The sequence below is a fragment of the Bos mutus genome, chromosome 21, assembly GCF_027580195.1.
Source record: "Bos mutus isolate GX-2022 chromosome 21, NWIPB_WYAK_1.1, whole genome shotgun sequence".
Taxonomy (NCBI): Eukaryota; Metazoa; Chordata; class Mammalia; order Artiodactyla; family Bovidae; genus Bos; species Bos mutus.
In genome coordinates, this window is record NC_091637.1 from 6159172 (window position 1) to 6175602 (window position 16431).

The window sequence follows — 16431 nt, forward strand, 5'->3', positions numbered from 1 at the left end:
TTTCAACTCCAGTATTTCTATTTAAGTTCGGGTTTTTGGTTTCTTTTTCTTTGTGGAACTTCTTGTATTGTTCATGCATTGTTTTTTCTAATTTTGTTTATTTGTCTGTCTTTGTGTTCTTCTGATTTACTAACCTTCCTTAAGAGAATTATTCTGAATATATTGACAGTGCATAAATCTTTATTTCTTTAGGGTCAGTTATTGAGCTTGAGCTTTATTAGTTTCCTTTGGTGGTGTCACCTTTACCTGGTTTGTGTGTGTGTGTGTGTGTGAACTTAAATTCCTTACCTGGGTGTCTGAACATTTGAATAACTGGTCTTCTATTCCATACTTTATATGTATCATTTGGCAGAGATAGTTCTCCATCAGTCAGCTCAGTTTGGGTTTCTGGGCTTGTCTGCCCCTAACATTTTGGGGCAGGTAAGGCTTACTATTAAGGTCTATTTTGGGATAAGGACACTGCCTGGTGGGGCATGTGGAGCTTCTGGCTGAGAACAGTTGGGTTGCAATGGTGCCTTGGTTCCCTGCAAGACTATAAAATAGGCTTCATGGTTGCCTAAATTCTCTAGTCAGGCTTACTAGACAGTTGATAGAGGGGCCTATGAATTAGCTTACTTATTTGGAGAGTAGCTCCAAATAACCTTGCAGGTGTTCCTGGCCAGGCTTTCTGCAGGAAGGGGCCAGGAGCTGTACTCAGCAGTGGATGGGGCTATGAAGTAGCTCCATGACTGGGTAGAGCTGGGGAGCTCTCCAGACCCAAAAAGGCTTTTGTTTGTGATCTCTCCCGGTTGAACCAGTTTAAAATGGTGCCACTGGCTTTGCTCTGGCTACTTTTACTCTCTGCTCAAACATAATTGGGCTATGCAGCCTCCAGGAGTTCTTTCCAGCCTTTCTGGACAGGTGGGACGGCAGCTACCCTGAGTAGTGGACTGGGCTGTGACTCACCAGGCTCCAGTGATGACAAGGCTCTTCTTTTAAGGATCTGAATCGGGCAGACCTGACCATGCTGATGGTTAGCCTGTGCCATTTTCCAGGCTCTTTAGACGAGCAAAGTTGCTGGTTGGGACTATTACTTGAGCACTGCAGGTGGCAGCTTGGTCTGCCAAGATCTGAGTGCTGGTTGTAGCAGGACTTTCCCCACTTCTCTGTCACAATCAGATTCCAAGAGGTCAAGCCCTGCAGAATTCCCACAACCCCCATGGGATGAGAATGGCGTAGGGGCTCCCAAAGGGAAACCCACAATGCTGATGGGACTGGATGTCCACCCTTGGCTCTTTTTTCCCGCTAGAGGAGCAATAGGCTCAGAGAAGACATCTTGGCTTCATACTGTGCCTGTCTGTGGGCCAGTCGTGCAGACAGCATGTAGCTATTCCTCTTACCCTTCTAATGCAGTCTGTCTTGGTCTCTACAGAGCTTCAGTCTCACCCCTCTGTTCTTGAATTCTCTCAGTAGGTGTCTCATCCATGAATTATTAGTTGTTCTTCTTGTGAGGGTGAAGTGAAGTCAGGAATGACTTATGCTGCCCTCTTAGTGATATCAGGCCTTTAACACTTTTCATCAAGTCTAAGTTCTTAGTTGGGTTGCCCATCACATTTTTTTTTTTATTATTATGGTAAAATATATATAACATAAAGTTTACCATTTTAACTGTTTTAAGTGTGCAATTCCATGCTATTAAGTACACTCATAGTGTTGTGCAATCATCACCACAACTCTGATTTTCCTAAACAGAAACTCCATTAAAGAAAACTCCTTCTCCCCTTTCCTTAGCCCCTGGTTGACTTTCCATATCTATAAATTTGACTACTGTAGTAGTACCCAATTCCATGTAAGTGAAGTCATACAATATTTGCCTTTTTGTGTCTGGCTCACTTAGCATATTGCTTGCAAATTTCATGTTTTAGCATGTGGAGTAATATTCCATTGTATGTATGCACCACATTTTTTTTATCCATTCATTCACCACTTGGCTTGCTTCCATGAACATAGTTTTAAAGGGATCCTTTTAAGTAAATTTGCAATGTTTCTTATGCTGTTGATCAGAAGAAAGTCATAAACCTTACATTTGATTATTATTTTTGGTAGAAAAAATTTATAATTTCCAACAAATGTTGTCTTTTTCTTCTCTTCCTTTTTACTAAAACAAACTTCCTCACTGATTCATAAAATCTAACTGTTAATACATGCCTAGCTCTGTTGGGGATACAGCTGTGGGTAGTGTCCCTCCCCTGGTAAAGTTTATCTTCCCAATAGACAGTAAACAAGCACAGTCATTTCAGGTATGAAAAGTGCTGTGCAGGTGCCATAAGGGAATGTGCTGGGGCATACCTGTATGGGGACAAAGTCACTTTTGATCTGAACTGCATCCATGTGCAGGATCCTGAAAAGTGAAGTTGCTCAGTCGTGTCCTACTCTTTGCAACCTACAGATTGTAGCCCACCAAGCTCTTTCTGTCCATGGGATTCTCCAGGCAAGAATACTGGAGTGGGTTGCCATTTGCAGGCAGATGCTGTAACCTCTGTGCCACCAAGGAAGCCCCAGGATCCTGAAAGATCCCACCAAATAGTCCTTACTCACTTTATTTGCACTCTGAAGCCTTTGGGAGAAAAAATGTGTTTAAAGTTTCAATGGACAGAGATACACACACACACACACACACAACACACACACGGAATACTTAGGAGGCATAAGAGGGGAAAGCCAGTCAGATATACATAGTCCATATTTACCTCAAGAAAGAGAAAAAAGGAAGAAAACCCTCAGTGTTACTGTTTAAAATGTAGCCTGGTACAGAGGACCTTTGTCCAGACTTCCAACTGTGGACTTCCTATTTAAGCCTGGTCTCTCTAGGTGGTTTGGTGGCCGGAGTATCATCTGGTCCAGAGAACAAATAATCAGCACTGGAGACAGTTGTTGTGGTTTTTGGTTTCTTTTGACTTTATTTATCTAGCTGCATCAGGTCTTATTTGAGCACACAGGATCCTCGTTGGATCATGTGGGATCTGTCATTGGGGCACACGGAATCTCTAGTGCTGGTGCCTGGGCTTAGTCGCTCCATGGCATGCATGCATGCATGCATGCAGTTGTGTCTGACTCTTTGACCCCATGGACTGTAGCCTGCCAGGCTCCTCTGTCCGTGGGATTCTTCAGGCAAGAATATTGGAGTGGGTAGCCATTACCTTTTCCAGGGGATCTTCCTGACCCAGGAATCGAACCTGGGTCTCCTGTATTGCAGGTAGATTCTTTACCATCTGAGCCATGGGAGCCTAATTCTCTGATCATGGATCTAACACACATCCCCTGCATTGCCAGGTGGATTCTTAACTGCTGGACCACGAGGGAAGTCCCTGGAGACAGTTTTTAAGAGAACAGGTAAAGCGGCAGATTTCTGGATAAGCTTAGTTTTTGGAGTCGGATGGTGTTAGAATTTCAGTTTGCCTGTCACTTGGCTGCTGTTAAAATGCTGTCATTTCAGGGCAGCGTTTGCAACCCTGCCAACATGAAGCTTCTATCAGAGGGTTTGCTACTTACTTGTAGCTATTGTTCAGGAGCAGTGCTGGCCTGTTCCTTCTGGGTTTTTCTCCAGCTACAACTCATGCTTTGATACCAGTTTTCTAATGAGCAAAGAGTAGCTGCCACTTCTTTCTCCAGGCTTTTTTTACCCCATGATTACTTGGAAGTGTTCTTCTGATGCAAGCCAGGAGCTCCTTCATTATGGACATCTTTGACTAAATAGTTGAAACTGTGTGTAAGATGGAGTTTAAAAATGTTCACTGTCCCTGTCAGGAGCATGAAGGATATTGATTCCTGTGGTCTGGCAGGTTCACCAACACCCCCATGTCTGGTGCCCTAGAGGGAATGTCAGAGAAGGCAGTGGAATGGACTAATTTATCTATTTAAGTGACACACAGAGCACTACCTCTGTGCAAGGTCCTGGCTGGGGTGACTCACAGAGGTGAGGGAGGTGTGGCCTGGGAGTTATCACCTGGGAACAGTCAAGGCTCTGTGCAAGGCCTGGACTGCAGTGGGAGGGAGAGGTGGCAGGAGACGTCTAAACCCACTGAACTGAGAGAATAGCCACTCGGGTTGACAGGGGAAGGAGACTGAGCCCACTGTAGGAAGTACCCAAGCAGATGTGAAGATTTCGTTTTGGGAAAATACTAAGATGCAGCCCTAAGAGTGAAAACAATCATTAATCCATTACACTCATCAGATGCCAGATAATGCTCTAGGAGCTTTATACACACTCATTTCATCCTCACAATGTCCTTGTGAGGTTGGCACTTACTATTCCTATTTTACAGATGGAAAAACTAAGCCAAGAGTACATAGCTAGTAAATGGGGGTGCCAGGAGTCCAGCCCAGGCTGACGGGCTTAGGAGCTGCTGCTCTTAATCGCTTTACTCAGGACCTTGCTGCTCTGCTACCTGGGTGACTGTCCACTGTGGGGCTGGGGAAGGGCACTGACCACATGACCAGGGCTCACAGACCATGGTGGGCACTTGAACCTTAACTGCCCTTGGATTGTGGCTTCACAAAGTGGGGTTTGGGGAGAGGGCAGCAGAGAGTGAAGAATTAAGAAAATTTACTGGTTCACATGGGGCCCTGGCCATGCAGTGACAAGAAAAGTCAGGTCTACTGCCTGAACCGTAGGAGAAATGTAGACTCTGCATTTTACCTCCCTGTTTTCTTGGTAGTGTCCCTGAGCAAATGAGCCAGACTCCTTGGCTGAGAAAGAAACCTCATTTGTGTTAGTAAAGTAGTTTCCCTAGCCATTTCCCTGCCAAGACCCAACGCCTGGTGACAGGACTCCTCCAAGCTTATTTCCAGAGAGGATGTCTGGCTGTCTTCCTCAAGCTGAGCAGGGACACAAGGGACAGAATCCATTTTTGTCCATTCTCCAGGAACTGAGTACAGACTCTTTGCCTTCCTACGCAGCCAATTAGGCCCCATGGCCCCGGAAGGACTGGCATGGTGGCCACGTGCAGCTCCAACCTGTGACCTCTGCCCTCTCCCATCTGTACTCAAAGCTGTGCAGGGGCCTTGAGGGATTGCCACAGCAGTGCTTTTTCACACACTCAGGGAGACTTTCTCAGATCTTCAGAAAACACTATTATTTTTAAAGCCCATTCACTGCCCCTGAATAAGGAACACATGCTGTCATATCCATTGGTTCATTCATAAATCTTCCAAAGCATGAGTTATATGTCAGATCACCAGATATATGTGATAACAAGATATGATTTCTGCCTCTAAGGTATGTGTAAATCTAATGGGAAAGATAAAGCCTGTGTAAAAGTGGTGATATGTCAGAGCATGCTTGGGTCCAGGAGAGGGAAAAGGGTTTGATGACACTCAGTTGGTAAAGTAAGAAAGATTTTCTAGAGAAGTTGGTATTTCCTTAGTTGGCACCTGAAGGGTGGGTGGAATTTTGTAAGATGATAATGGATGGCTCTCCCAATGTTCTAGTGATGGACAAAGACCTAGAGGCTGGAAACCAGGAAGATCATGTGAACAGGGAACTGTGAGCGGCCTAGTGGTCTGGAGTGAAGGAAGTGTGAATGAAATTGTGGAAAATGCTGCAATAATAGTTTGGGGCCAGCTTATAGACAACCTTGAATTCTATACATAAATGATTTGGACATTATTTGATGGACATTGGCAAGGTATGGAAAGTCTTTGAACAGTAGAGAATGTTGGTGAGCACTGACTTTAAGAATAGTAATCCCACAGTTTTGGAGGGGAGAAACCTTAAAAAGGTGGTGTAGGTCAGTATTGGCAATTTGTGGGTGTTTTTTGGGTTTTTGTTTTTGCAGGTGGTAACTGGAGATACTTTATTTTTCTTTTACTTGTTAAAAATTGAGGTATAGGGACTTCCCTGGTGGTACAGTGGATAAGAATCCACCTGTCAATGCAGGGAACACAGGTTTGATCCCTGGTCCAGGAAGCTTCTAAGCCCCTGCACCACAACTGTTGAGCCCACTCTCTTCTACAAGCCACAGCCACTGGGCCTGAGCACCCTATAGAGCCCGTGAGCTGCAAATACTGAAGCCTGTGCACCTCGAACCCGTGCTCCGCAACAAGAGAAGACACTGCGACTAGAGACAGCAGTCCTTGTTCTCCGCAACTAGAGAAAGCCTGCGCAGCAACGAAGACCCAGCGCAACCAGAAATAAAATAAACAAATGAACTTTTAAAAATAAATTTTAAAAATTGAGATATAGCTGATATACAATATTATATATGTTTCAAGTGGCCAATATCATGATTTACACTTTTTAAAAGTTATACTGCATTCATAGTTATTTTAAATGATTGGCTATATTCCCTGTGTTGTCTGAGAAATCTTTGTAGCTTATTTATTTTATGCATAGTAGTTTGTGCCTCTTAATTCTCTACCCCTATTACGCCTCTCCCCATTTCTGTCTCCACATTGGTAACTGCTAGTTTGTTCTGTGAATCTGTTTCTGTTTTGTTATATGCATTCTTTTTCTTTTTTTTTTTATAGATTCCACATGTAAGTGATGACATGTAGTGTTTGTCTTTTCCTATCTGACTTATTTCACAAGCATAATACCCTCCAGGTCCATCCATGTTGTTACAAATGGCAAAATTTCATTCTTTTTTATGGCCAAGTTGTGTGTGTATATATATACACACACACACACACATATATATATATATACACACATATATATACATATATATACACATATATATATCACATTTTTATACATGTCCATCAGTTGATGGACACTTCCATATCTTGGCAATTGTAGACAATGCTGCTATGAACATTGGTGTGCATGTATCTTTTCCAATTAGTGTTTCTTTTTTTTTTTTTTCCAGATACCCAAGTAGTGGAATTTCTGAGTCATATTGTAGTTTTATTTTGAGACACCTCCATAATGTTTTCCTCAATGGCTGCACCAGTTTACTTCATACCAACACTGTACTAAAGTTCTCTTTTCTTCACATCCTCACCAGTTGTTCTTTTTGATAATAGCCATTCTAACAGATGTGAGGGGAAAACTGTGGTTTTTAATTTGTATTTTCTTTTTTTCCCCCAAGACTTATTTTATGTTTTTTAAATTTTTTTAATTGGAGGAAAATTGCTTTACAATGATGCGTTGGTTTCTGCCATACAACAATGCAAATCAGTCATAATTATACATATATCAGCTCCCTCCTGAGTCTCCCTCCCCTCCCTTATCCCACCTTACCCCTCTAGGTCATTACAGAATGCCAGGCTGGGCTCCCTGTGTTATATATAGACTTCTAACTAGTTATCTATTTTATACATGTATATATGTCAATGCTACTTTCTCTGTTCATCCCACTCGTACCTTTCCTCACCGTGTCCACAAGTCCGTTCTCTATATCTGTGTCTCCACTCCTTCCCTGCAAATAGGTTCATCAATACCGTATTTCTAGATTCCATATACACGCATTAATATACTGTATTTGTTTTTCTCTTTCTGACGTCACTCTGTATAAAAGGCTCTAGGCTCACCTGCATTTTTCTCATGATTCACAGTGTTGCTCATCGTTTCATAGGCTTATTTGCTATCTGTGTGTCCTCTTTGGAAAAGAGGTCTTCAAGTCTATTCAAATCTTCTCTCATTTTTTAAATTGGGTTATTAGCATTCTTGATGCCAAGTTGTATGAGCTGTTTATATATTTTGGATATTAATCCCTTACTGGTCATATAATTTGCAAATATTTTCTCCCATTCAGTAGTTTTTTTCATTTTGTTGCTAGTTTCCTTTGCTGTGCAAAATTTTAATTAGGTCCCACTTGGTTATTTTTGCTTTTATTTGTTTTAGAGACAGATTTGAAAAAAAATATTGCTGTGATTTATGTCAGAATGTTTGGCCTGTTTTCTTCTAGCAGTTTATGATTTCCAGTCTTACATTTAAGCCTTTAATCCATTTTGAATTTATTTTTGTATATGGTATTAAGACATGTTCCAATTTCATTCTTTCACATGTAGCTGTGAGTTTTCCTGTACCACTTATTGAAGAGACTGTCTTTTCTCCATTATACATTCCTGCCTCCTTTGTCATAGCTTAATTGACCCTAAGTGTGTGGATTTGTTTCTGGTCTCTTGGTTTTGTTCCACTGATCAACATGTCTGCTTTTGTGCCAGTATCATACTGTTTTGATTACTGTAGCTGAAATCAGGGGTGAGTGATTCATCCAGCTCTGTTCTTTCTCAAGATTATTTTGGCTATCCCAGGACCTTTTGTGTTTCCATACAAATTTTAAAATTATTTATTCTAGTTCTGTGAAAAATGCCTTTGGTATTTTGATAGAGATTACATTGAATCTGTATATTTCTTGGATAATATGGTCATTTTAGCAATATTAATTCTTCCAGTCCATGAACATTGTATATATTTCCATTTGTTTGTGTTTTCTTCAGTTTCTTTCATCAGTGTCTTATAGTTTTCCAAATATAGGTCGTTTACCTTCTTAGGTAGGTTTCAGTTCAGTTCAGTTCAGTTCAGTTGCTCAGTCGTGTCTGACTCCTTGCGACCCCATGAATCGCAGCACGCCGGGCCTCCCTGTCCATCACCATCTCCCAGAGTTCACTCAGACTCATGTCCATTGAGTCAGTGATACCATCCTGCCATCTCATCCTCTGTCGTCCCCTTCTCCTCCTGCCCCCAATCCCTCCCAGCATCAGAGTCTTTTCCAATGAGTCAACTCTTTGCATGAGGTGGAAAAAGGACTGGAGTTTCAGCTTTAGCATCATTCCTTCCAAAGAACACCCAGGGCTGATCTCCTTTAGAATGGACTGGCTGGATCTCCTTGCAGTCCAAGGGACTCTCAAGAATCTTCTCCAACACCACAGTTCAAAAGCATCAATTCTTTGGCGCTCAGCTTTCTTCACAGTCCAACTCTCACATCCATACCTGACCACTGGAAAAACCATAGCCTTGACTAGATGGACCTTTGTTGGCAAAGTAATGTCTCTGCTTTTGAATATGCTGTCTAGGTTGGTCATAACTTTCCTTCCAAGGAGTAAGTGTCTTTTAATTTCATGGCTGCAGTCACCATCTGTAGTGATTTTGGAGCCCCAAAAAATAAAGTCTGACACTGTTTCCCCATCTATTTCTCATGAAGTGATGGGACCAGATGCCATGATCTTCGTTTTCTGAATGTTGAGCTTTAAGCCAACTTTTTCACTCTCCTCTTTTACTTTTATCAAGAGGATTTTTAGTTCCTCTTCACTTTCTGCCATAAGGGTGGTGTCATCTGCATATCTGAGGTTATTGATATTTCTCCCGGAAATCTTGATTCCAGCTTGTGCTTCTTCCAGCCCAGCGTTTCTCATGAAGTACTCTGCATAGAAGTTCAATAAGCAGGGTGACAATATGCAGCCTTGTCGTACTCCTTTTCCTATTTGGAACCAGTCTGTTGTTCCATGTCCAGTTCTAACTGTTGCTTCCTGACCTGCATACAGGTTTCTCAAGAGGCAGGTCAGGTGGTCTGATATTCCCATCTCTTTCAGAATTTTCCACAGTTTATTGTGATCCACACAGTCCAAGGCTTTGGCATAGTCAATAAAGCAGAAATAGATGTTTTTCTGGAACTCTCTTGCTTTTTCCACGATTGATGTGATTGTAAATGGGATTGTTTCCTTAATTTCTCTTTCTGATATTCATTGTTAGTGTATAGAAATGCAACACATTTCTGTATATTAATCTTGCATCTTGCAGCTTTGCCAAATGCATTGATGAGCTCTAGTGTTTCTCTGGTGGCATCTTTAGGATTTTCTATGTAGAATATCATGTTGTTTGCAACTAGTGATGGTTTCACGTCTTCCTTTCCAGTTTGGATTCCTTTTATTTCCTTTTCTTATCTGATGGCTGTGGCTAGACCTTCCAATTCTATTTTGAATAAAAATGGCAAAAATGAGCCTCCTTGGCTTCTGATTTTAGAGGAAATGCTTTCAGCTTTTCACCATTGAGTATGATGTTAGCTGTGGGCTTGGCATATATGTGATCATTTTAAGTTGCTGATCTCTTAATTTAAAGTGCATTTTAACAACCCTGCATTTGTAATCTCACTTCAGTTTACTATGTTTGATATCATGTTTACATCTAATTGTTTTGTGTATCCCTTAACTGATTATCGTGGGTATAGATAATTTTACTACTTTTGCCTTTCATTTCATTCCTCTTATGTGTCTACTTCTAGACTTCCTGGGTTTGAGTGTGGTATCTCACTTGAATCATTGGAAAGGAAGGACAGCCCATGTGCTAGTAGTCTGGGCTATGGCAGTGTTTTCTATATTCCTTTTTGCTGCTTTGAGATAACTGTTCCACCCTGTTCTCTAAATCCTATTGCTCCGTCTAAATATATGTTACCAGTACGTGCATTATCTATAGATCTTCAGGTCTATCACTCTCATCCACTGAAGACCTTTAGCACCTGCTCTTATTTTTGGTATCCAAGTAGATCAGTGACTCTCCATCTTTTTCAGGTCATACAACATATAGAAAATATGTACAGAATCTTGAAGGAAACAGGAGTGGATTTGATTTTGTATGAGCTGTAGTGTTACAGATATCCAGAGGAGGTAGGAAGTTAAAGTTTGTTCCTTCTGTCCGATTTTTTACATGGGTGATCAAAAGGCATGCTTTTATGCCAGTAGGAAAGATCTAGAAGAGGAGAAATTAATGCTACCAGAGAGGGGATAGTTGCAGGAGTCAAGACCTTAAGAAGCAGAGAGGTGATGAGCTCCAGTATAAATACAACATGGAAAGTTTGACCTAAAATAAGAGCAGAGACCTCTATAGCTCCTGGAGGGAAGACAGAGCCTTCCAGGTGGAGAAAGATGCCTGGATTTTATGGTGGGACTACTAGGTGTATGTCATTTGATTACATCTGTTTTATCAGTGGAAAATATAAGAGAGAATGATCATCTGAGAAGAAGAAGTGGTTTTAGAGGTTGGACAAGAGATGAGAAAGTAAAATAGTGATGACCAAAAGTGAAGAAGTCTACATTCTAGAGAACTGTAGTCACATTTCTGGGCAGTGTTAAGAGTCTTTTAAAATTTGTGGTCATCAGATCAGATCAGATCAGTCGCTCAGTCGTGTCTGACTCTTTGTGACCCCATGAATCACAGCACGCCAGGCCTCCCTGTCCATCACCAACTCCCGGAGTTCACTCAGACTCACGTCCATCGAGTCAGTGATGCCATCCAGCCATCTCATCCTCTGTCGTCCCCTTCTCCTCCTGCCCCCAATCCCTCCCAGCATCAGAGTCTTTTCCAATGAGTCAACTCTTCACATGAGGTGGCCAAAGTACTGGAGTTTCAGCTTTAGCATCATTCCTTCCAAAGAAATCCCAGGGCTGATCTCCTTTAGAATGGACTGGCTGGATCTCCTTGCAGTCCAAGGGACTCTCAAGAGTCTTCTCCAACACCACAGTTCAAAAGCATCAATTCTTCGGTGCTCAGCCCTCTTCACAGTCCAACTCTCACATCCATACATGACCAATGGAAAAACCATAGCCTTGACTAGACGAACCTTTGTTGGCAAAGTAATGTCTCTGCTTTTGAATATGCTATCTAGCTTAGTCATAACTTTCCTTCCAAGGAGTAAGTGTCTTTTAATTTCATGGCTGCAGTCACCATCTGTAATGATTTTGGAGCCCAGAAAAATAAAGTCTGACACTGTTTCCCCATCTATTTCCCATGAAGTGGTGGGACTGGATGCCATGATCTTCGTTTTCTGAATGATGAGCTTTAAGCCAACTTTTTCACTCTCCACTTTCACTTTCATCAAGAGGCTTTTGAGTTCCTCTTCACTTTCTGCCATAAGGGTGGTGTCATCTGCATATCTGAGGTTATTGATATTTCTCCCGGAAATCTTGATTCCAGCTTGTGCTTCTTCCAGTCCAGCGTTTCTCATGATATACTCTGCATAGAAGTTAAATAAAAAGGTTGACAATATACAGCCTTGACGAACTCCTTTTCCTATTTGGAACCAGTCTGTTGTTCCATGCCCAGTTCTAACTGTTGCTTCCTGACCTGCATGCAAATTTCTCAAGAGGCTCGTCAGGTGGTCTGGTATTCCCATCTCTTTCAGAATTTTCCACAGTTTATTGTGATCCACACAGTCAAAGGCTTTGGCATAGTCAATAAAACAGAAATAGATGCTTTTCTGGAACTCTCTTGCTTTTTCTATGATCCAGCGGATGTTGGCAATTTGATCTCTGGTTCCTCTGCCTTTTCTAAAACCAGCTTGAACATCAGGAAGTTCACGGTTCACATATTGCTGAAGCCTGGCTTGGAGAATTTTGAGCACTACTTTACTAGTGTGTGAGATGAATGCAATTGTGCGGTAGTTTGAGCATTCTTTGGCATTGCCTTTCTTTGGGATTGGAATGAAAACTGACCTTTTCTAGTCCTGTCGCCACTGCTGAGTTCTCCAAATTTGCTGGCATACTGAGTGCAGCACTTTCACAGCATCATCTTTCAGGATTTGGAATAGCTCAACTGGAATTCCATCACCTCCACTAGCTTTGTTCGTAGTTCTAAGGCCCACTTGACTTCACATTCCAGGATGTCTGGCTCTAGGTGAATGATCACACCACCGTGATTATCGGGGTCATGAAGATCTTTTTTGTACAGTTCTTCTGTGTATTCTTGCCATCTCTTCTTAATATCTTCTGCTTCTGTTAGGTCCATACCATTTCTGTCCTTTATCGAGCCCATCTTTGCATGAAATGTTCCTTTGGTATCTCTGATTTTCTTGAAGCGATCCCTAGTCTTTCCCATTCTGTTGTTTTCCTCTATTTCTTTGCAGTGATCGCCGAAAAAGGCTTTCTTATCTCTTCTTGCTATTCTTTGGAACTCTGCATTCAGATGTTTATATCTTTCCTTTTCTCCTTTGCTTTTTTTTTTTTAATTTTATTTTATTTTTAAACTTTACATAATTGTATTAGTTTTGCCAAATATCAAAATGAATCCACCACAGGTATACATGTGTTCCCCATCCTGAACCCTCCTCCCTCCTCCCTCCCCATACCATCCCTCTGGGTCGTCCCAGTGCACCAGCCCCAAGCATCCAGTATCGTGTATCGAACCTGGACTGGCAACTCGTTTCTTACATGATATTTTACATGTTTCAATGTCATTCTCTCAAATCTTCCCACCCTCTCCCTCTCCCACAGAGTCCATAAGACTGTTCTATACATCAGTGTCTCTTTTGCTGTCTCGTCACAAAAATAAACTCAAAATGGATTAAAGATCTAAACGTAAGACCAGAAACTATAAAACTCCTAGAGGAGAACATAGGCAAAACACTCTCTGACATACATCACAGCAGGATCCTCTATGACCCACCTCCCAGAATATTGGAAATAAAATCAAAAATAAACAAATGGGACCTAATTAACCTTAAAAGCTTCTGCACATCAAAGGAAACTATTAGCAAGGTGAAAAGACAGCCTTCAGAATGGGAGAAAATAATAGTAAATGAAGCAACGGACAAACAACTAATCTCAAAAATATACAAGCAACTCCTACAGCTCAACTCTAGAAAAATAAACGACCCAATCAAAAAATGGGCCAAAGAACTAAATAGACATTTCTCCAAAGAAGACATACAGATGGCTAACAGACACATGAAAAGATGCTCAACATCACTCATTATCAGAGAAATGCAAATCAAAACCACTATGAGGTACCATTTCACACCAGTCAGAATGGCTGCGATCCAAAAGTCTACAAATAATAAATGCTGGAGAGGGTGTGGAGAAAAGGGAACCCTCTTACACTGTTGGTGGGAATGCAAACTAGTACAGCCACTATGGAGAACAGTGTGGAGATTCCTTAAAAAACTGGAAATAGAACTGCCTTATGATCCAGCAATCCCACTGCTGGACATACACACTGAGGAAACCAGAAGGGAAAGAGACACGTGTACCCCAATGTTCATCGCAGCACTGTTTATAATAGCCAGGACATGGAAGCAACCTAGATGTCCATCAGCAGATGAATGGATAAGAAAGCCATGGTACATATACACAATGGAGTATTACTCAGCCATTAAAAAGAATACATTTGAATCAGTTCTAATGAGGTGGATGAAACTGGAGCCTATTATACAGAGTGAAGTAAGCCAGAAGGAAAAACATAAATACAGTATACTAACGCATATATATGGAATTTAGAAAGATGGTAACAATAACCTGGTCTCCTTTGCTTTTTGATTCTCTTCTTTTCACAGCTATTTGTAAGGCCTCCCCAAACAGCCATTTTGCTTTTTTGCATTTCTTTCCTATGGGAATGGTCTTGATCCCTGTCTCCTGTACAATGTCACGAACCTCATTCCATAGTTCATCAGGCACTCTATCTATCAGATCTAGGCCCTTAAATCTATTTCTCATTTCCACTGTATAATCATAAGGGATTTGATTTAGGTCATACCTGAATGGTCTAGTGGTTTTCCCTACTTTCTTCAATTTAAGTCTGAATTTGGCAATAAAGAGTTCATGGTCTGAGCCACAGTCAGCTCCTGGTCTTGTTTTTGCTGACTGTATAGAGCTTCTCCATCTTTGGCTGCAAAGAATATAATCAATCTGATTTCGGTGTTGACCATCTGGTGATGTCCATGTATAGTGTTAGTTCTTTAATATATTTTGGTTATTAACCCCTTATTAGATATATGGTTTGCAAATATTTTCTCCTATTCTGTAGGCTGTATTTTCATTTTGTTGATTGCTTCATTTTCTCTGCAGAAACTCTTTAGTTTGATATTGTCCAAATTGTTTAATTTTTATTTTGCTTGTGCTTTTGGTGTCATATCCAAAATATCCTTGCTATGACCAATGTCAAGGAATTTTACCCTGTGTTTTCTTCTAGTTTATGGTTTCTGGTCTTATATTTAAGTCTTTAATCCATTTTGAGTTATATTTTGTGACTGGTGTAAGACAGGGTTCTGCTTTTATTCTTTTACATATGAATATTCAGTTTTTTCAGCACCAATGACTGGAAAGAGACTATAAAATTTTCTAAGCACCATTTAAAGGAAAGAAACTATCATTTCCCTATTGAGCATTCTTCACTCCGTTGTCAATATTGGTTGACTATATATCCAAGGGTTATATTTGGGGTCTTGCTTCTGTTCCATTGACTTGTGTGTCTATTTTATTTTGTCTGCACAGGGTGGGTTGCAGGATCTTAGTTCCATGACCAGGGATTGAACTATTGCCACCACAGTGAAAGTAGCAAGCCCTAGCCCTGGACCACCAGGGAATTCCCTGTATGTCTATTTTAATATTAACACAACATTTTGATTACTGTAGCTTTGTAGCATTGTTTGAAATCAGAAAGTATGACACGTCTTTCTTTGTTCTTCTTTCTAATAGTTTTGGCCATTTAGAGTCTTTTATGGCTCCATACATATTTAAGGATTTTTCTTCTATTTTTCTGAAAAATGTCTTTGGAATTTTGATATGGGTTGCAGTGAATCCACAGATGGCTTTGGAGATGATGGACATTTTAACAATATTAATTTTTCCAATCCATGAATACTAGTTATCATTTTGCTTGTGTCATCTTCAGTTTCTTACATCACAGTTGTAGTTTTCAGGTAAAATAAATTTTACCTCTTTACCTATATGTATCCCTAAGTATTTTATTCTTTTATTTGGTATTATGAATAGGATTGTTTTCTTTTTCAGATGTTTCATTGTTAGTGTATAGAAACACAACTATTTTCTGTATGTTGATTTTGTGTCCTGCAACTTTACTGAATTTATTAATTAGTTCTAGCAATTTTAGAATTATGTCTTTAGGATTTCATATATAGATATAAGATCATATCATCTGGAAGCAAAGTCAGTCTTACTTCTTACTTTCTTATTTGGAGGTGTCTGTTTTTTTCTTGCCTAATTTCTGTGGCTGATATTTCCAGTATTATGAATTGCAGTGGTGAGTGTGCACCTTTGTCATGCTCCTGGTATAGGGTAGAAGGTTTCAGCCTTTCAGCAGTTGAACATAACATTTGCTATAGAGTTGTCATGTGTGACATATATTGAGGTAATTCCTTCTATACCTCCTTTCTTGAGCATTTTTATCATGAAAGGATATATTCTGTCAAATGCTTTTTCTACATATGTTGAATTGATCATATGATTTTTCTTTCATTCTATTAAAGTGGTGTAGCATGTTGACTGTTTGCATAGGTTGAACCACCTTGTGTCCAAGGATAAATCTCTCTTGATCATGGTAAATTATCTTTTCACTCAGCTAAATTTAGTTTGCTAATATGTTTTTGAAACTCTTTGCATCTATCTTCATTAGGGATAATGGCCTGTAGTTCTCTTTTCTTGAAGTATCCTTTTTTGCTTTGGTATCAGGGTAATGGTACCTTGTAAATGAGTTTGGGTATATCCCCTCCTCTTCAACTT